The 20963-nt window shown below is 40.4% G+C and overlaps 1 protein-coding gene across 1 annotated transcript in view; it reads left to right on the plus strand.

Annotated features, from left to right (window-relative positions):
• The first annotated feature begins 1681 nt into the window (after positions 1–1681).
• GLCE (glucuronic acid epimerase) overlaps positions 1682–20963 on the plus strand; it is a 110074-nt gene continuing 90792 nt past the window's right edge. Inside the window, exon 1 of the mRNA XM_061430198.1 lies at positions 1682–1773. The gene's annotated coding sequence lies outside the window, so the exon portion shown is untranslated. The remainder of the gene's footprint in view (positions 1774–20963) is intronic.

Raw genomic sequence — 20963 nt, forward strand, 5'->3', positions numbered from 1 at the left:
TGGCAACCCACTCCAGTATTCCTGCCTGGAGAATCCCAAGGACAAGGAAAGCTGGCAGGCTAAAGTCAATGGGGTTGCAGAGAGTCAGACACAACTGAGCAACTAGGCATATATATGTTAAATTTATAGTTTGTTAGCTTGTTTTATAACTTTTCGTACTATTTAGACATTTGATATGTGAGCCCCCTTGTGTAGACTTTTGTAAGCCCTACAACTGCTAGGGTTGGCTCTGGTATCTCATTTGATACAGAATCAAGTTGAATAAGCTTGGCCTGGTTTTTTAAGGCCTTTTACTATTGGTTCTTCCCTAAACTTACCTCCCACTACTCTTCTGCAGGAATCCTCCGTGGGCCAGTCTGGTCCACTCAGATCCAGGCTTGGCCTACATCCTCTCCTCTGTGCTCAGGTTCACTCTATTTTCTCTGAAAAACCTTTGCTTCTGCTCTGCATTTGTATAGTCCAACTACTATTTAAACACCCAGCCTCACAGTCATGTTTCCTCCTCTGGATTCTTCTAACAGCTTGTTTCTGAACCACTCATTGACACTCAAAGTGTGGAACTGTGTGTGGAAGCCATTTTTCTTTTCATGTACAAGGTATATAGCTATAAGCAGATGCCAATATGCAACAGTTTTTAAACGAGGAAAGAGTCGGACACGACTGAAGCGACTTAGCAGCAGCAGCAGGTATTATAAGTAATCTAGAGACAATTTAAAGTATATAGGCGATAGGTTATATGCAAATACTACAGTCATTTTTACACAAAGGACTTGAGCGTCCACTATTTTAGTAGCTGCAAATATCCTGGAACAAACACCTCAGGATATTGAGAGAAGACTGTATTTAAATATCATATTCTTCAGTCTTTCTTTCTACATTTATTCAGTGCCCTGAGTGTGCCAGACACTGGTGTCCACAGAGATACAACTTTTCATGTAATTTTGGAATTTGTTATAACGATGACTCAGTGAGATTTACTTTTTACTCTTCTAGAAGGCTTTCAGTATAAATAAACACCAGTCGGAAGGGAGTCTTTTGTCAGACCAGACGACCCGAGCAGGGGTTGAGAAAACACGGGCATCTCAACAATGGCGCCCTGTTAGAGGTGGAAAGGGAAGAGAGGCCCAGAGAGGGGGAAAAACAGGTTTAGACCTGGGTAACCCGAGGAGGGTGCGCCTTCAACCAGGAAGAAGTATGCCTCTTAAGCACTTCAGGCCGCGCTGTAACCAAGGGTAATAACGCTTCAGCTCACGGCAGTGTGAAAACCACCTTCTTCCCTAACCAGATAGATCTACGGAGCCTGACTAGGACTAGACAGAAGCCAAGATTCTCCATCCAAGATTCCTTCCCAAGCTCTGCCCCTGACTACTTAAATGTCACTGATCTTGCCCCTAGTTTATTGATGCGGGGCGGGGGAGAGAAGAAGCGGTGGGAGAATCACCTTTCCTATTTTGCGATTGGTAGTATTAGGCTCTAAGTCCCGCCTCCCACGCTGCCGCCAACAGGCTCTCAGAGTTGTCACTCGATTCACTGCATCCGCCCCTCGCCGTGGCCCCGCCCCACTCTGTGGCTGGGATCTCGCGGGAAGAGCGGCGGGTACGGCTGTGGCTCTGTCTCCAAGCTGCGCGCGGAGCGGGAGGGATCTCCTCACACAAGCGCTTCCTCGCGGAGGGGTTGGAGCTGCGGCAGACGCAGGCCTGGGCCGCCCCTTCTCTGCCGCCTCCTTCTCTTCCTCAGGGTTCCCCGGTCCACTTGCCCTACGACGCTGCCCAGGTGAGGAAGCCCGGAGCGCGTCTCCGCTGAGGAGCGGTCGGGGAGCGGGGACACGGAGCAACCGGGGCAGGCGGGCTCCTGACGGGGGCGGCTCCGCGGGCAGCGCGGCGCTGCCTGGTGTGCGCGAGGCTTGGCGGGGTTCGGAGTGAGGAGGGCGAGGACGCGGTGGGGTGGGATCCGGGTGCGGACGCCCAAGGACGGTGAAGCGGGTGCCAGGGCTTCTCCCTGTTAGGAGGCGGTTTACTGGGGGTCTGAGGTCTCTTCCGGCTTGGGGTTCGGCTGGGTGGCAGCGGTTTGGGTCCCGGGTCTTTGGGGTCGAAGGAGATTTACCAGGATACTTGAGGTGGTATAGCGGGGTTCCGGGACAAGGGGTCCTTTTATCGCGGTCTCAGGCTCTTTTAGGGACAGAGGATTCAGTTTTAGCAAGGTCCTAGGTCTCTGAAGGGGCAGATGTACGGGGTCTTGGGGGTACTTTGAGCAGGAGTGGGCTTCTTTTCTCACATTCCTGGGATAAAGAAGCAGTGTATTGGGGTTCTGTCTGTTTATCGGGGTCTTCGGGCGGGAGGGCGGTGTATCTGCGTCCTGCAGGGGCCGGGACCGCCTTGGTGGGCTGCTGGGGGCGGAAGGGTTTACGGCGGAGACCAGCGTCTTTATTGGGGTTTCTAGTTTGCCCAGAGGGGGGCGGTAACTTGGCATGGTCCCCAGTTTTTTCGGGGGCGACAGGGCGAGTTAGCGGGTCCCCGGGAGATCTCGAAGGGAGGGCGCGGCTCTGCAGGCGCTGGATCGGCTCGTGGCGGGAAGGGAACTCTGGTGACATCTCGAGTTCACAGTCTGTGGCTGGTCAGCATCCTGGAACAGATCTCTTTCTAGATGAGATTTACTCAATGCTTAGTTGAAGAATTGATTCGTGTTGTTGCCTAGTTGGAGAAATAGTGGGATTGTTCTGCAGTTTTCTTCTCTCTGCCCCGGGATCCCTGTGGGGGCGTGCTGATTTCTCTCCTCTGGGAACCAGAGTGGCAGACAACACCTTAAGTGGGCATGTAGACTTGTAGGTTCTTAAGGCGGCGAATGTCCTCCGGGTGAGCGTGGAAGCCACTGAGGATAGAGAAGGCTGTGGGGTTTTGGCTTCCTTTCCTAGGTTAGGGTCCACTTTGCTGATCCTGCATTATTAGGTCTGTCCTGAAGTCCTGCCCGAGTGTTAGGCAGTCAGGTATGCTGGAAAGTGTGTTCTGGCTTCTCTCTGTCGTTTGAAAAGCATTTGTGTAGAGGAATCGGTTCAAGTTCAGCCTCCAAGTAACGCATTGAAATTCGAAGTTCCAAAGCTAGAGCTTTGCAAAACCGTGGTTTGAGACCTGTAAGGATGGCTAACAGAACACTTTTTAAAGAATCCTGCTTAACAGTTTTATTGTATACAGTTAGTCTTGACTCATATGCAGAGTCCTTGGTAACTAGCCCAAACTTAGATGGAATTCAAATAAAATGACCTGTATACATGCATATGTTCTTTTTTTTTTCTTTAAATGTTTAAGTCAGAAAGTCTGCTTTAGCTTGACAGTTCCCCTGGTTAGATAGCTCCTTTATCATAGAGGCCTGTAAATCAAGTCTGATGTGGCTTGATTTGATGGAACCTGTACTTATAGTAATTCTATAATTTGGGATAAACAGACAAATTTGAGTATGGCAAGGCAGAAAATTTTGCTTGCTTTAATCTTTTTTTTTTTTTGAGTGGCAGTTTTCTTTTAATGATATTTCTTTTGATCTTAGAACCAGAAACATTAGTGATAATATATTTAATTCTTGACTTTTATAATCATTTTAAAAAACAAGGCAGCTTCCCTGGTGGTCCAGTGGTTAAGAAGCCACCTGCCAATGCAAGGGACATAGGTTCCATCCCGGAAGACCTGCAACCAAGCCCATGCGCCACAACTGCTGAGACCACTCTCCTGGAGCCTGTGCTGTGCAACAAGAGAAGCCAATGCGATGGGAAGCCCTCGCACCACAGTGAAGACTAGCCCCTGCTCACCGTGACTAGAGAAAGCACATGTACAGCAGTGAAGACCCAGTGCAGCCATAAATAGATAAATTTAAAAATTAAAGGGAAAAAAACAGGGAATTCTATATAGCAATATATAACTCTGAAAAGTTTAAGTGTTTTGGGGTTTTGTTTTAGTTTAGTTTTTGTTTTGGTTGTAAATTAAATCAAAATGCCTGTTTGACTTTTGTAACTATCAAAACTGATCAGTTGAGCAGATGCTTGATAGGAATCACAACCAAAAAAACCCTAAGCAGACCTTTGTTTCCCCATTATTTTTGAAAGCCAATGATAAATTAAGTGGATTTCAGTAACTTTTTAAAAAGGCTGCTTTCATAATTTCTAAGTAAACATACTGATCAACAAGTATTTGATTATCTGCTAGGTGTCACAGCGTGGTGTGTACCTCCATGTACAGTGATTTACAGCTCTCATAAACCTGTATCAAGAGAAAGAGACAACAAATACATAAAATAATTGAGATGCTGATAAGAGAGAAATAGGATAGTTTTGGGGTTCAGCTCACTTAAAAAACGTTAACCCCCGATAATATAACTGCTATTAGCATCCTCTGTTATATAAGCATACAATCTGTAAGGATAAACATCAAACTTAAAAGTGTTTGGGGAATTCTTTAGGAGAGAGTTGCAAAGACATGGAAAGGAGTTATTAATTATATGTGCTGTGCTGTGCTGTACTTAGTCACTCAGTCTTGTCCGACTCTTTGGGACACCATGGACCATAGTCCACCAGGCTCCTCCATCCATGGGATTCTCCAGGCAAGAATACTAGAGTAGGTGGGTTGCCATGCCCTCCTCCAGGGAATCTTCCCAACCCAGAGATCAAACCCAGGTCTCCTAAATTGCAGGCGGATTCTTTACTGGAATTATGTGCTTTTATACTATTTGAATTTATTTCAATGAGCAGACATTACTTAGGTGTTAATTAGAGAAGTCTGGAAATTAAAACATTTTGGTCACCGTGCAGATTTGTGAAATGTCGCACAGGCTTTTTGTCAGTGTTGCCACTTCTGTGTGTACTAGTGAAGGAAAAATGTATTTCAGTTATCTAAAATTATAGGAATGGGATGGGGAGGGGAACACAACAGAATAAGAAAAAAGACTAAAGCCCAAATAAAATGTTAAAACATGTTAAAGATGTTGGATCTTTAATTGTATGAAGATAAATTAATCTTTGGCCTTTATTTTAAATTTCTTTTCTTTCTAAAAAAACTTCTTAAAAGTCTTTTTTTAGACTCTCGAGAAGAAAAAGTTGTATTTTTGTTGTGCCCCCTCCTGCTGTGGTGGGGCAGCAGGTCTTTTATTTTGGCACAGGTTTCAGGATGGGATTTTTTTTTTTTTGGTCAGACATACGAACATCTAATAGATATGTTTTCTTGTGAGGGATATGAAGCATAAAAATAGTTTTGTAATTCATTATTACACTGCTAAAAAATGATAATACCAGAATGTCTTTTGGATTATCATTCAAAATTCTTAAGTCATAAATGAGACATACTAAACCAGTTTCTCGGAGAAGGCAATGGCACCCCACTCCAGTACTCTTGCCTGGCAAATCCCATGGACGGAGGAGCCTGGTAGGCTGCAGTCCGTGGGGTCACTAAGAGTCAGACATGACTGGGCGACTTCACTTCCACTTTTCACTTTTATGCATTGGAGAAGGAAATGGCAACCCACTCAAGTATTCTTGCCTGGAGAATCCCAGGGACGAGGGAGCCTGGTGGGCTGCCGTCTCTGGGGTCACACAGAGTCGGACACGACTGAAGCGACTTAGCAGCAGCAGCAGCAGCAGCAAGCCAGTTTCTAGAAAGAAAATCATAAGACATGAAATTCTGGTCTCAAACTGTGCTACTAACCATATGATCTTGGATAATTCCTTAGTCTTTCAGGGCCTCAGTTTCCATACATATAAAATGAAAGAAAGAGCAGTCCCTGTCAGTAATCAATATAAACTCTAATGCCAGGGTTTATATTCCATGGTTTTTATATTGCAGATCTACAATATTACATGTACAAAAACCGATAGATGCTATAAGAGTCGCTAGTTCCCAGGGTACAACTAGTTCCATGTAATCTTTATTTATCATACCTAATTTTAGACCTCTTCTTTTTTAAGATATATAGGAACTATTTAATTCAAGAATATACATTCATGAAGGTAAATGACTTTCTTTTGATAATTTAGCTTTATCTGTTAAAGCTAAATTTTATCTATTATTTTTCTTTCTGATCCCTGGTTCTGTAATGGAGTATCTCTATAATAATGTAATGTCCTTATTTAATTCTGTGCATAGAATGAGGTCTCTAGTGACCCCCTTTACACTACTGCCAAGATAATTTTTCTAAAATGCAAATATGTTCAGTGTTTTTTTCTTAAAACATACTTCTCCCTTAACTACAGTATTTAGTTCTATGGTTACAAGGCTCTTCATCATCTGGCTCATCTCCTGTATTTCTACCATCATACATCTCAAGCTCCAACTGTATTAATACCATCAGTTTACTGAAAGAGCCATACCGTTTCCTAACTCAGAACCTTCTTATATATTCTCCCTCCTACTCAGAATGCCTTTCCTTCTCCTATCTTGCTGACAGTCTACCGATTTTTCAAGATATAACTTAAGTGCTACCTACTTTTTGACTCTTCTGTGTGCTCTGGTCCTCCCTCTTCCAGCCCCACTGAGTTATTTACTATGTTTTGTTCATTCTTTCCCTTTGTTTATTAGTATGCTGTAATTACGTATGTGTCTCTCTTCCAGGACTCAAAAGCAGGTGTATATTTGTCTTACTGGGGCTTCCCAGGTAGCACAGTGGTAAAGAATCCACCTGCCAATACAGAAGACACAAGAAATGTGGGTTCAATCCCTGGGTCAGAAAGATCCCCTAGAGTAGGAAATGGCAACCTGTTCCAGTATTTTTGCCTGGAAAATTCCATGGACAGAGGAGCCTGGTGGGCTATAGTTCATGGGGTCACAAAGAGTTGGACACGATTGAGCATGCATGCATGCACGCACACACACATTTGTCTCATTATTTATTGAATATCTATTGCTTATTTTACACAATTGGCTCCCATCACAGATTTGAACTCTGAATGTCTGAATTAATTGCAGATCTCAGTATTGCCCTATTTTTCTAAAACGTTGGGCTTTCTAAATTATCTTGTTCTCTTGCCCCTATGACTGCAAACTAATATTAGGTCTATAGTACTTACCCTCATATTTAAGAAGAGAGGTTACCAGCACTGTAGAAGTTAGGTGTTAACTGTTAAACTTGCAGAAAAGTCATGCAGAATTTTGAGGCGAACACTAATCACAATATCTAAAATTGCTAGGGGAGAAGGCAATTGCTAGGAGAGTTGTGAACTGATTTCAGTATTTCAGATCTTGTACATCAGTGATTTGGTGGATATTTTACCATTTCTGCTTTCTGTACAGGAAATGATTGTTGCTGATGTATATGGGTTTTTATGTTGGTTTAATAGTTTCTTTATATACATTGGGCTTCCTGGGTAGCTCAAACGGTAAACAATCTGCCTGCAATGCTGAAGACCAGGGTTCAATCCCTTGAAGGAGGGCATGGCAACCCACTCCAGTATTCTTGCCTGGAGAATCCCATGGACATAGAAGTCTGTCTGGCAGGCTGCAGTCCATGGGGTTGCACAGAGTCAGACATAACTGAGCGATGAACACTTTCACACTTTCACTTTACATACATTACCTTTCATTCTCAAAACAAATCCTAAAAATTTAATTTTCTCAAGAAGTTAAGAAGCAGGCTATAACTAGCTCCAGGTCTGTCTAAATCCAGATTCTGTGCTTTTTAGAAATACTACATTGATTCATGTTGATACTTGGCAGAAAACAACAAAACTTTGTAAAGTAATTGTCCTTTAAACTAAAAAAAAAAATACTACATTGCTTTCTGTATATGAATTCTTAGTGTATTTATAACTATTAATAGATATTTTACTCATTTTATAAATTTAAGAAGTAGATTATAAGGTTTATCCATTCAGCTTTTTTGAAAAAAAGCTGAAGTAGAACATTTGAAATTGATTGGAGTTTAGAGACCACTTAATCCAGCTCCTAGAGTTAACATGTGAGGAAACTGACATACACGAGAATAGTTAAATGACTTATTCAAGATCACACAGCTTTGTACTTGGTTAAGATTTGTTGTTGTTATTAAGCTTGTTATGACCATTGGTGTTGTAAAACTATTATTTGAAAGAAAAACAAGTGCCTGATTCTCGCCCCACCCTCCCACTCCCAAGGCCAAGGAAAAAAGCCTAGAGTGGCTTTCAGAAAAATGATGATAAGGATCTCAGAGTCTTAAGGACATGGCTCAGAGAAAATCCTGACTTTGGATCATGACACATGGAGACATCTCATTGCCTCTTCACTCACATAGTTCCCTAGACTTGGTTTCTTTCCTTCCTCTTTTTTCTTTTCAAAAATATATTCATAGCTTACTGATCTCCCTGATCAAGTTATTAGCAGCAGCCTAATAACCAGTAACTGTTTACATGCCAACCATGTAACTAATAGGGATACAGAAAAGCATAAAATCTAGTCAATGCCTTGAAGAGGCTCAGTTTATTGGGAGTGGGAGGCAGTAAGTATTTAACTGCAATGCAGTATATAAAGATGCAACTCCAGAAGCTCAGAAGAAGGTAAATGTGGACTGCGCTAGTGGTTGTAGAAGTTTCTATGTAGAAAAGATTTGGTTTAAGTTAGTGTTTAAATGAAGAGTTGGAGGGAAAGACTAAGGAAAAGAATATCTGGCCGTGTGTGTGTGTAATTTTTTTTTTTTTTAGTGTAACCCATGTTCACATCCCTTCAGCTGCAGTGGCCTCCTTGTTGTTTCGGAAGGCCTGGAACATATTCTTCCAGATATCTGTATGTCTCCCTCCCTTCCTTCCTTCAGGTCTGAATTAAGGTATCACCCCTTCTGTAAAAGTCTGCCTTGTTAAAATTACAGCATCCCTCCCATGCATACCCTTCTATCCCTTTTCCTTGCTTTGTGTCTTTTTTTATGCTTTCCTGGAGTCCCACATGGAGAAGGCAATGGCCACCCATTCCAGTACTCTTGCCTGGAAAATCCCATGGACAGAGGAGCCTGGTGGGCTGCAGTCCACGGGGTCGCACAGAGTTGGACACGACTGAAGTGACTTAGCAGTAGCAGCAGCAGTCCCACATACTTTGTGTTTTTATTATCTTTCTACTATATATCCCCTACTATAACGTAAGATCCATGAGGGCAGGGATTTTTACCCATTTTATCCCCAGCACCCAGAATGTTACCTGTTACAAAGTAGCTGCTCACATATTTGTTAAATGAATACAACAATCAAACTTTAAAGCAGTAAGATTGTTTGATCTAACCTCCCTCTTTCTTGCTGGCTGGCATGGAGCAAGAGGAACTTTCTTTTCCATTAAAAATTTTTTTTCCCTAATACTTAAATTGTATACAGTATATAAATCATAATATAAGAACGTCTACATATGTCATTGTGTAATCACCAAGAACAAGTATAGAATACTTCTATGACCTTAGCAATTTTTCTTATTCCTCCTAGTCAGTACTTCCCAAAGGTAACCACTATTCTGACTTCTATCACAATAGATTAGTTTTGCTTTTCTTGACTGAAGTGACTTAGCAGCAACAGCAGCAAACTTCGTATAAATGGAACCAAATCATTTTTTAAGTTAGCAGGACTTCATTCTTTTTCATTGCTGTGTAGCATTCTATTGTATGAATATATATGTATATGTACATATATGTTGTTGTTGTACTGTTTATAGACATTTGGGCTATTTTCAGGTTTTAACTTCTAGGAACAAAGCTTCTAAGAACAATTTTGTACCTATCTTTTTGTGGACATAATGATTCATTTCTTATCTAAAATAGTTAACCTTTCTGTGTGTGTGTGTGTGTATGTATAGTGCTGTTGTTATTTAGTCACTAAGCTGTGTCCAACTCTTTTGCAACCCATGGACTCTAGCCCACCAGTCTCCTCTGTCCATGGGATTTCCCAGGCAAGAATACTGGAGTGGGTTGCTATTTCCTTCTTCAGGGGATCTTCCTGACCCAGGGCTTGAACCCACATCTCCTGCATTGACAGGCAGATTCTTTACCACTGAGCCCCCAGGGAGCCCATATATAGAAAGATAGATACATCTTCACATAAAATTCTTAATTCCGTGTGGTCCTTAGCACATGCTGAAAAGTGAAAGTGTGTTAGTTGCTCAGTCGTGTCTGACTCTTTACAGCCCCATGGACAGTAGCCTGCAGATCCTTCTGTCCTTGGGATTCTCCAGGTAAGAATACTGGAGTGGGTTGCCATTCCTTTCTCCAGAGGAACTTCCTGATCCAAGGATTGAACCCAGGTCTCCTACTTGCAGGCAGAAGCATCTAGCACATACTAGATGATCATTACATGATTGAAGATAAATTATTGACTAATCATGTACTGTAAGATGATCTCAAACTTATTAAAAAATGTTGGAGAACAGCTTCTGGTCCATATTTTTGTTCTTACATCTGACATAAAACATGTAGCACTTAACTTTGTCCAGATTCTACACATTTCTCTTTCCTTTCAGTTAACTTTTTTAAAAACCATATTGTTTATTAGTTGCTGCCCCTTTTCCAGAAGATGGGTGAAATATATCCAGAAAAGAGAAAATTTAAAATAGTTAATTTTAAGGTGTGAGTTTCAGAACTGGTTGACAGTTTTTTATTTTCTCAACATTAAAATGTCATTTCTTTTCAACAATTTGGTTCTACTATATGTATTTTATATATATGTGTGTATATATTATATATATATGTGTGTGTGTGTGCATATATATATATATATTTTACTATTCTATACAGTTTGAAATCATTTATATGAATGCATAAGTTATGTTTTGGGATATGTCAAGTAAAGGCTTTCTTTGATTGTGTGCGTGCTTAGTCGCTCAGTCGTGTCCAACTCTTTGAGACCCAAGGACTGTAGCCCGCCAGGCTCCTCTGTCCATGGAATTCTCCAGGCAAGAATACTGGAGTAGGTAGCCATTCCCTTCTCCAGGGGATCTACTTGACCCAGGGATTGAACCCAAGTCTCCCACATTGCAGGCAGGTTCTTTACCATCTAAGCTACCAGGGAGTAATTTTAGAAATGGCTTTAGTTGGTGAAGAATGCAAATGAGAGCCCCTATGGTAATAAAAGAGATCATGAGAAATATTTTTCTAATTTTGGGGAAGCTTTCAGTTCTCTTTTGAAGTGATTTCTTAGCTAAGGCTTGAAAGATGAGTAGGAAACAAGGTGGATGAGATACTCAGCAGGGAATGGGGTAAAAGCACTGTAGGTGGGGAGCTGCATTTGCAGAGGGAGAGCAGGATAGATTTGGGAATCTGCAGACAATTCAGGAGGGTTAAAGCATGTTTTTCAAGCTGTAGTGTGAGTATGAATCTCCTGGAAGGAGTGCGGCTCAGGAATTTGGAGTTCTTACATGTTCACAGGTAGTGGAGATGTTGTGGTTCCAGGATCACACTTTGCAAACCACTGGGCCGGAGCCTGGGAAGCAAGAGAGAAGGAAGGAGTCGGGAGTGAAAGCAGGGACCATATCATGGAGGATCTTATAACTAATATAAGGAATTTGAACTTAAAGCAGTGGTATCCTACTGAAGAGTGCTAAGCAGAAAGGTGAGCTTATGAGATTTTTTATTTTCTTGGGGGCAGTAGTGGTGGAGTAGTGGAAATAATCTTTCGAGGTAAACTCAATCTCCATTTGAAACTATACAGATTAATGTCTGAGAAATTACAGTTAACCCATCCATTAATAATTACTGTTTCTTCCCACTAGCAGATTCAGTTCTTTTAAAGGGAAAGTTTGGTTTTATTTATTAATTTAGATGTTATATGTTTAATCAGTTTTTTCTTCCAGGGATATTCTTGTTTGTAATAAAATAAGTATTATTACAATTTAACTCATAATTACATTGTTAACCTTGTTTGATAGAATTTGATTTTTGTTCATGTTGTACTATATAATAGTCCAGAGTCTTCTTTTTTATTGATTAAAAAATAACCTAGCCGGTAGTGCTTATTGTATAGTAGGAGTGATCTTAATGATACTTAGTAATTTGAGTTAGGTTCTCATCAGCTTTCATAAATGTTATTAATTAGAAAGTTTTATTTCATCTGTTTAAATATCACATCAGTTTTGCAGTATTATAAACTTAAGAATGTGTGTGTGTATAGCTTGTTTTTCCCCGCCTAATTTTATAGGTTTCTAGGGACTCATTTTAAATACTTGGAGAAATGCAAAACACAAAATCTAATGCTTCAGCTCAAATATAAGCTTAACTAACATAATGGTACACAGTCTTCCTCATTCCATGAATATATTGACTCATTTGTATACTATTTATCCTCCTATCATGAATTTATATAATAAAATTTTCCTACTTTGTTAAAATTGCTTCAAAACTGAATTTTTAATAGCAGCATAAAATTCTGTTGAATGAATGTGTAATGATTTAACCATTCCCAATTATTGAATATTTTTTTCCTCTTCGGAGAACACTGAAGAAAATCTTTGTGCAGAAATGTTTCTCCATACTTGATTATTTTCTTAGGATAAGAATAAAAATGTTTAGTCAAAAGCTAAGACCTTAAAAAAATTAAACATTGCCATATTATTATCTAGAAAGGTTATCCCAATTTACATACCAGTATCAGTATTACTCTTACAAACCTTTTCTAGGGAATTCCCTGGCAGTCTAGTGGTTAGGACTCCAGGTTTCCACTGTAGAGGGCATGATTTGAGTCCCTGGTCAGGGAACCAAGATCCCTCATGCTGTGTAGTGTGGCCCCCAAATAAATAAATTAAAAAATTTTTTGAATCCAAATTTAATAAGCAAAAATGATCTGACTTTGTATTTCTTTGATTATAATTGAAGAGCATTGCAAAAATTTTTTTAAAGTTACCCATTAAATGAAAAAATTTTAAAAAGAAAACCACATGCATTATTTATAAGGTAAAATATTTTAACTAGAATTAATGTTTTATTATAGTAGTTTTTTCTGTTAATAGATAAATTAATTTCTTGAATAGTTATTTAAAAAACTTACAAAATTCAAGGACCCAAACAGTTGCCCCAGAGACAACTACTGTTACCACTTTTTTATAGGTACTTCCAAGGTATTGTAAATCAAGTGTGTGTGTGTGCCAAAACATTAGACAAATTATAGAGAACATTCATTAAAATACTGTCTAGTTCAGATGTGGTATTGTGTACTAAATTGTGTACTAAAAATTAGAAAGGGTCTAAAAATGATTAGTATCTGGCTACTGGCCCAGAAGGAAGAAAAGCAGGGTCTGGCAGCATTTGGCTGTAATTTTCTATAAGACAAGTGGCCTTAGCTCTTTTTATTATTGGATCAATTCTTTGACAATAGCACTTCTGTTTATAGTACTGATTCTGTAGTACTATTCCAAAAAGGAAAGCCAAGTTTTTGAAAATTAGACAGTTGATGCCTGAAAGAAACTCTTCAAAGTACAAAAGCTATTTTGAGATACTTAGGGGCAAGATACTTTGTCCTTAGGTATTTTAGGATTTCTTTGGCAAGTACAGTTTTAGCAGAATTTTCATGACTTTGTTGCTTAACAGTGAAAGTTTGAGCTTGAATAGTTATAAATGAAATTCATCATTTCCCTGAACTCTTATTTCCTAATTCGAAAACCAATCAGCCATGATACAAAGTATTTTAAAATATACTTTTAAAAGATTTTCATGCTAATAGTTTAAGTACTAATTTGTCTCATACAGTCAAAAATCTTTTTGAGCTTGACTTGGAGGCTGCTGCTAAATAAATGATTTGAGCAATAAGAATCAGAAGGTTTAATTGATTGTACAGAACTTTAGAGCTTTAGGGAAAGGATGATTGCTTTGGGGAGAGACTTTTTTTTTTTTAAGCCCTTGTTTCTAAAAATAAAATTTTAAATATCTAAAAAAAGAAATAAAAAAAAATTGTTTACTGAATACCAACTCTTTGGGGCCCAAGATAAGTTAGGGGTATTATGAGAGTTTCTATTTGCTGGAATTCATGTCTCCTATTTCAGATTAATTATAAGGCTGTAAATGCTGCTAAAGAATTTGCACCTACTAGTGGTTGGTAATATTTGAGTGGTTTTAAGAAAACCTTCCCTTGTGGCTCAGCTGGTAAAGAATCTGCCTCAGCACGGGAGACCTGGGTTTGATCCCTGGGTTGGGAAGATCCCCTGAAGAAGGGAAAGGCTACCCACCCCAGATTCAAAAAGCTCAAAAAGATTCTGGCCTGGAGAATTCCATGGACTGTATGGTCCATGGGGTCTCAAAGAGTCAGACACGACTGAGTGACTTTCACTTCGTTTTAAGAAAACCAGAGGCAGGAAAAGATCTTCTTGATTAAAAAAATTTTTAATTTGGAAATAGTTATATATCTGTATATATATTACAGAATATAGAGAATTGCATAGTATAAAGAATTCCTGTATACCTTTCACCCAGCTTTCTCCTAATGTTAACATCTTGTGTAACCATGGCAGATTTATTAAAAATAAGGAATTAATCCTGATTTTTAAAAAGAATACAACAAACTTTTTTTTAACACCTGTTATAAAAGAGTGTTTTGGCTGCTGATACACAATGTTGGAAAAGAAGTAAATGTTGCGGGTAATATTAATAAACTGATGATCTTAGTGTCATTCCTGAACAAATTCTCAGATTATTGAACATATATATTTTGGTATATAATATTTTATATATTTTGGTTTATTTTGGTATATATTTAGAAGACACTAATCACTGGGAGCCAGCTTGGGGTCACAGAGAATAAGTCATGCCACACTAGCCTCACTTGTGGTGCTAGTGGTAAAGAATCCACCTGCCAATGCAGGAGACATAAGAGACATGGTTTCGATCCCTGGGTCAGAAGGATCCTCTGGAGGAGGGCATAGCAACCCAATCCAATATTCTTGCCTGGAGAATCCCATGGACAGTGGAGCCTGGTGGGCTACAGTCCACGTAGTCGCAAAGAATCAGACACGACTGAAGTGACTTAGCACACACGTAAACTGGTAGGTACATCAGGAGATGCTCTAGCCATAATATATTTAGAATTATAGCTACGTTTGTTGGATTTTAAATTTTGTTCAGGGTAGACTTAAACACCTTATGTAGATTGCCTCATTTAGCCCTGTTTTACAAATGAGGAAAAGGACCGCAAAAGTTATACAGATAGCACTTGATAGCCTTTTATCATATTTTTGTATGATGGCTGAGATTATCAGCTTCTCATAGCAAAATTCAGGCTTAGACTAAAGAAAGTGGCGAAAACCCCTAGGCCAGGCAGGTATGACTTAAATCAAATCTCCTATGAATATACAGGGATCAGATCTAGTAAACAGTGTGCCTAAAGAACTATGGATGGAGGTCTGTAATATTGACCAGGAGGCAGCGAACAAAACCATCCCAAAGAAAAAGAAAAACAGGACAGCAAAGCAGTTATCTAAGGAGGCTTTACAGATAGCTGAAGAAAGAAGAGAAGCAAAAAGCAGAGGAGAAAGGGAAAGGTACATCCAACTAAACTCAGAGATCCAAAGAAATAGCAAAGAAAGACAAGAAGGCCTTTTTCAATGAATAGTGCATAAAAATAGAAGAAAACAACAGAAGGGGAAAGACTAGGGATCTCTTCAGGAAAATTGGAAGTATCAAGGGGACATTTTGCCCAAAGATGGACACAATGAAAGAGAGAAACGGTAGAGACTTCGTAGATGCAGACGAGATCAAGAAGAGATGGAAAGAATACATAGAAGAACTGTGCGAAAAAGATCTTAACGAATCGGATAACTATGATGGTGTGGTCTGTCATCCAGAGCCAGACATTCTGGAGTGTGAAGCGTTGTGGGCCTTACGAAGGACCGCTGCCAATAAAGCTAGTGGATGCAATGGAATTCCAGTAGAGCTATTCAAAACCCTAAAGGATGATGGTATCAGAGTGTTGGCATTCAATATGTCAGCAAATCTGGAAGACCCAGCAGTGGCCATAGGACTGGAAAAGAGCAGTCCTCATCCCATTTCCCAAGAAGGGTAGTAGTAAAGAATGTTCAAACTGTTGGACAATTGTGCTCGTCTCCCATGCTAGTAAGGTCATGCTTAAAATCTTGTATGCTAGGCTTAAGCATTATGTGAACCACCAACTTCCAGATTTACAAGCTGGGTTTAGAAAAGGCAGAAGAACCAAAGATCAGATTGCCAACATTCGATGGATCATAAAGAAAGCAAGGGAATTCCAGAAAAAAGAATCTTCCTCTGTTTCATCGACTATGCTAAAGCCTTTGGCTATGTGGATTATAACAAACTGTGGAAAGCTCTTACAGAGATGAAAATACCAGACCATCTTACCTGTCTTCTGAGAAGCAGCAGGTAGAACCCTGTGTGGAACAACTGATTGGTTCAGGATTAAGAAAGGAGTAGGACAGGGCTGTCTGATGTCACCATATTTATTTAACCTGAATACTGAGCACATCATGAGAAATGCTGGGTTGGATGAGTTACAAGCTATAATCAAGATGGGAAACATCAACAATGTCAGATGTTCTAGTGCTCTAATGGCAGAAAGCAAAGAGGAACTAAAGAGCCTCTTGATGAGGGTGAAAAAAGAGAGTGAAAAAACTGGCTTAAAATTCAGTATTAAAAAAACTAAGATCATGGCATCAGGTCTCATCACTTCATGGCAAGTAGAAGGGGAAAAGGAGGAAGAAGTGACAGATTCCTCTCTTGGGCTCTAAAATCATTGTGGATGGTGACTGCAGCCATGAAATCGGAAGACGATTACTTCTTGGCAGGAAAGCTGTGACAAACCTACACAAGTTGTTGAAAACCAGAGACTTTACTTTGCCGAAAAAGGTCCGTATAGTCAAGGCTATGGTCTTCCCAGTGGTCACGTACAGTTGTGAGAGCTGGACTGTAAAGAAGGCAGAGTGCCAAAGATTGATGTCTTCGAACTGTGATGCTAGAGAAGACTCTTGAGATCCCTCGGACAGCAAGGAGATCAAACCAGTAATGGTAATGAAACACCAAAAATCTATAATAGACACACACACACACACACACACAGAAAAGAATCCAGATATAATCCAAAGAATTTATCTTTGTTCAATTTAGTATTCATTATATTGCCAGAAGCCCTGAAAGTGAAAGTGGATCAGGCTGTCCAACTTTGCAACCTCATGGACTATACAGTCCATGTTTTCTCTAGGCCAGGATACTGGAATGGGTAGCTGTTCCCTTCCCCAGGGGGTCTTCCCAACTCAGGGATCGAACCCAGGTCTCCCACATTGCAGGGGTATTCTGTACCAGCTGAGTCATTCAGTTCAGTTCAGTCGGTCAGTTGTGTCTGACTCTTTGCAACCCCATGAACTGCAGCACGCCAGGCCTCCCTGTCCATCACCAACTCCCGGAGTTTACCCAAACTCAGGTCCATTGAGTCGGTGATGGCCATCTAACCATTTCATCCTTTGTCGTCCCCTTCTCCTCCTGCCTTCAATCTTTCCCAGCATCAGGGTCTTTTCAAATGAGTCAGCTCTTCGCATCAGGTGGCTAAAGTACTGGAGTTTCAGCGTTAGCATCATTCCTTCCAAAGAACACCCAGGACTGATCTCCTTTAGAATGGACTGGTTGGATCTCCTTGCAGTCCAGGAGACTCTCAAGAGTCTTCTCCAACACCACAGTTCAGAAGCATCAATTCTTCGGTGCTCAGCCATCTTTATAGTCCAACTCTCACATCCGTACTACTGGAAAAACCATAGCTTTTTAATACTGCTGTCTAGGTTTGTCATAGCTTTCCTTCCAAGGAGCAAGCATCTTTTAATTTCATGGCTGCAGTCAGCATCTGCAATGATTTTGGAGCCCAAGAAAATAAAGTCTGTCACTGTTTACACTGCTTCCCCATCTATTTGCCATGAAGTGATGGGACTGGATGCCATCCCTGGTCTTTGGTTTTTGAATGTTGAGTTTTAATTTAAACCAGCTTTTTCACAATCCTCTTTCACCTTCATCAAGAAGCTCTTTAGTTGCTCTTCACTTTCTGCCGTAAGAGTGGTGTCATCTGCATATCTGAGGTTATTAATATTTCTCCCGCAATCTTGATTCCAGCATGTGCTTCATCCAGCCTGTCATTTCGCATGATGTGCTCCGCATCTAAGTTAAATAAGCAGGGTGACAATATACAGCCTTGATGTACTCCTTTCCCAATTTGGAACCAGTCAGTCGTTCCATGTCCATTTCTGTTGCTTCTTGACCTGCGTATAGGTTTCTCAGGAGGCAGGTAAGGTGGTATGGTGCTCTTTTTATACTTAGTGAATTTTTCTTTTTGGTCAAGAGTGTATTGTAAAAAGTTTTTTTTTTTTTTTTAAATTTTGAAGTAATTATAGCTTCATAGGAACTTCCAAAATTAGTATAGAGAGATCCTACGTATCTTTTATCCAATTGCCCTCAATGGTAACATTTTAAATAACTGTAATACAATATCAAAACCAGGAAATTGACAGTACAATCTACAGATCTTACTCCTGTTTGACCAGTTTTGCATATTTTCATTTGCATATATGATTCTTTGCAATTTTATCAAGTATGCATACATTTTCAGTTGCTTCAATTATTCTCATGCTTTGCAACCACGTGGACTGTAGCCTGCCAGGCTCCTCTGTCTGTGGGATTCTCCAGGCAAGAATACTGGAGTGGGTTGCCATGCCCTCCTCCAGGGGATCTTCCCGACTCAGGGATTGAACCCACATCTCCTGCAGCTCCTGCATTGCAGGTGGGTTCTTACTGCTGAGCCACGGGGGAAGCCCCTTTATCAAGTGTAGCTCTGAATAATCACCATCACAATTGAGATACAGTACTATTCCATCACCAAAAAGATCCCCTAACCTCTGCCAACCACTTATCTGTCTCCATTACTGTTTTGTCATTTCCAGATGTTATATGAGTGAAATCATACAGTATGTAACCTTGGAGATTGGCATTTTAAAAATTCAGCATAGTTCCCTTGAAATCCATCCAAATTTTTACATGTGGTGTAATCCTTGGTGTTCTGTCTCTCTGTACTCACTTTGTACTTCTCTGGTACTGTATTCTGTTAACTCTAGTTGCCTTTGTCTTTCAGACTTTCAGCTCCATCTAAACTCAGAGTGTGTTGTGCTCTGCCTCAGTTCTCCCTTCCTGCACCATGGGTTGGAAACTCTCAAGGCTGGAAGGGGAACATAAGGCTAATAATAGGGCTTATCTTTAATTGTTTCTCATTTTGGGGATCACTGCCCTGCATTGCCTGATAGCCAATGTCTTGAAACTGTTCAATATATTTTCTTTTTCTATTTTCACACTAGAGAGTAAATTTAGTCCTTGTTTCTCTGTTTTGGTTAGAAATTAAGATTTTAGTTTTGTTTTTATTTTTTATTTTATTTTTTTACTGTGTCAGTACATCTTGACAAGCCAGTGAGCTTAGCCCACTTGAACTGAAAATGTCTGGCACATATATGTTATTTACTAGTTGACTTATCGTACATTGTCCTGGATTAAATAAAACAGTAGTGCAAAGCTGCAGTCTTTCTAAATAATGACACATTTTGTCTTGTTGTCATTGTTCAGTCGCTAAATTGTGTCCGACTGTTTGTTACCCAGTAGACTGCAAACACACCAGGTTACCCTGTCCTTCACTGTCTCCCGGTGTTTGCTCAAATTCATGTCCATTGAGTTGATGATGCTATCTAACCATTTCATCCTCTGCTAACACCTTCTCCTTTTGCCTTCATTCTTTCCCAACATCAGGGTCTTTTCCAGCCAGTCGGTTGTTCACATCAGGTGGCCAAAATATTGGCGCTTCAACTTCAGTATCAGTCCTTCCAATGAATATTCAGGACTGATTTCCTTTAGGATCGACTGGTTTGATCTCCTTGTCATTCAAGGGACTCTCAGGAGTCTTCTCCAACACCATAGTTCACAAGCATCAATTCTTCGGCATTCAGCTTTCTTTATGGTCCAACTCTCACATCCATACATGACTACTGGAAAACCATAGCTTTGACTATATAGACCTTTGTTGGCAAAATGATGTCTCTGCTTTTTAATACGCTTTCTAGATTTGTCATAGTTTTTCTTCTAAGGTCCCTGGTAGCTCAGCTGGTAAAGAATCCGCCGGCAGTGCAAGAGACCCCAGTTCGACACCTGGGTCAAGAAGATTCCCTGGAGAAGGGATAGGCTACCCAGTCCAGTATTCTTGAGCTTCCCTGGTGGCTCAGATGGTAAAGAGTCCGCCTGCAATGTGGAAGACCTGGGTTTGATCCCTGGGTTGGGAAAATTCCCCTGGAGAAGGGAACAGCTACCCACTCCAGTATTCTTGCCTGAAGAATTTCATGGACAGAGGAGCCTGACAGGCTACAGCCCATGGGGTTGCAAAGAGTCAGACACGACTGAGCAACTTTGACACTTTATTCTAAGGAGCAAGCATCTTTTAATTTCATGGCTGCAGTCACCTTCTGCAGTGATTTTGGAGCCCAGGAAAATAAAGTCTGTCACTGTTTCCAGTGTTTCTCCATCTGTTTCCCATGAAGTGATGGGACCGATGCCCTGATCTTTGTTTTTTGAATGTTGAGTTTATATCAGCTTTTTCACTCCTCTCTGACCCTCATCAAGAGGCTCTTTAGTTCCTCTTCACTTTCTGTCAGTAGAGTGGTATCTGATATTGTTCATATTTCTCCTAGCAGTCTTAATTCCAGCTTGTGCTTCATCCGGCTCGGCATTTCACGTGATATACTGTGCATATAAGTTAAATAGGCAGGGTGACAATATACTGCCTTGACGTACTCCTTTCCCAACCTTGAACCAGTCCATTGTTCCATGTCCAGTTGTAACTGTTGCTTCTTGACCTGCATACAGGTTCTCAGGAGACAAATAAGGTGGTCTGGTATTCCCCTCTGTTTAAGAATTTTCCACAGTATGTTGTGATTCACAGAGTCAAAGGCTTTAGCATAATCAATGAATCAGAAGTAGATGTTTTTCTGGAATTCAGTTGCTTTCTCCATGATCTAACCAGTGTTGGC

The sequence above is a fragment of the Bos javanicus genome, chromosome 10 (genome assembly GCF_032452875.1).
Source record: "Bos javanicus breed banteng chromosome 10, ARS-OSU_banteng_1.0, whole genome shotgun sequence".
Lineage (NCBI taxonomy): Eukaryota > Metazoa > Chordata > Mammalia > Artiodactyla > Bovidae > Bos > Bos javanicus.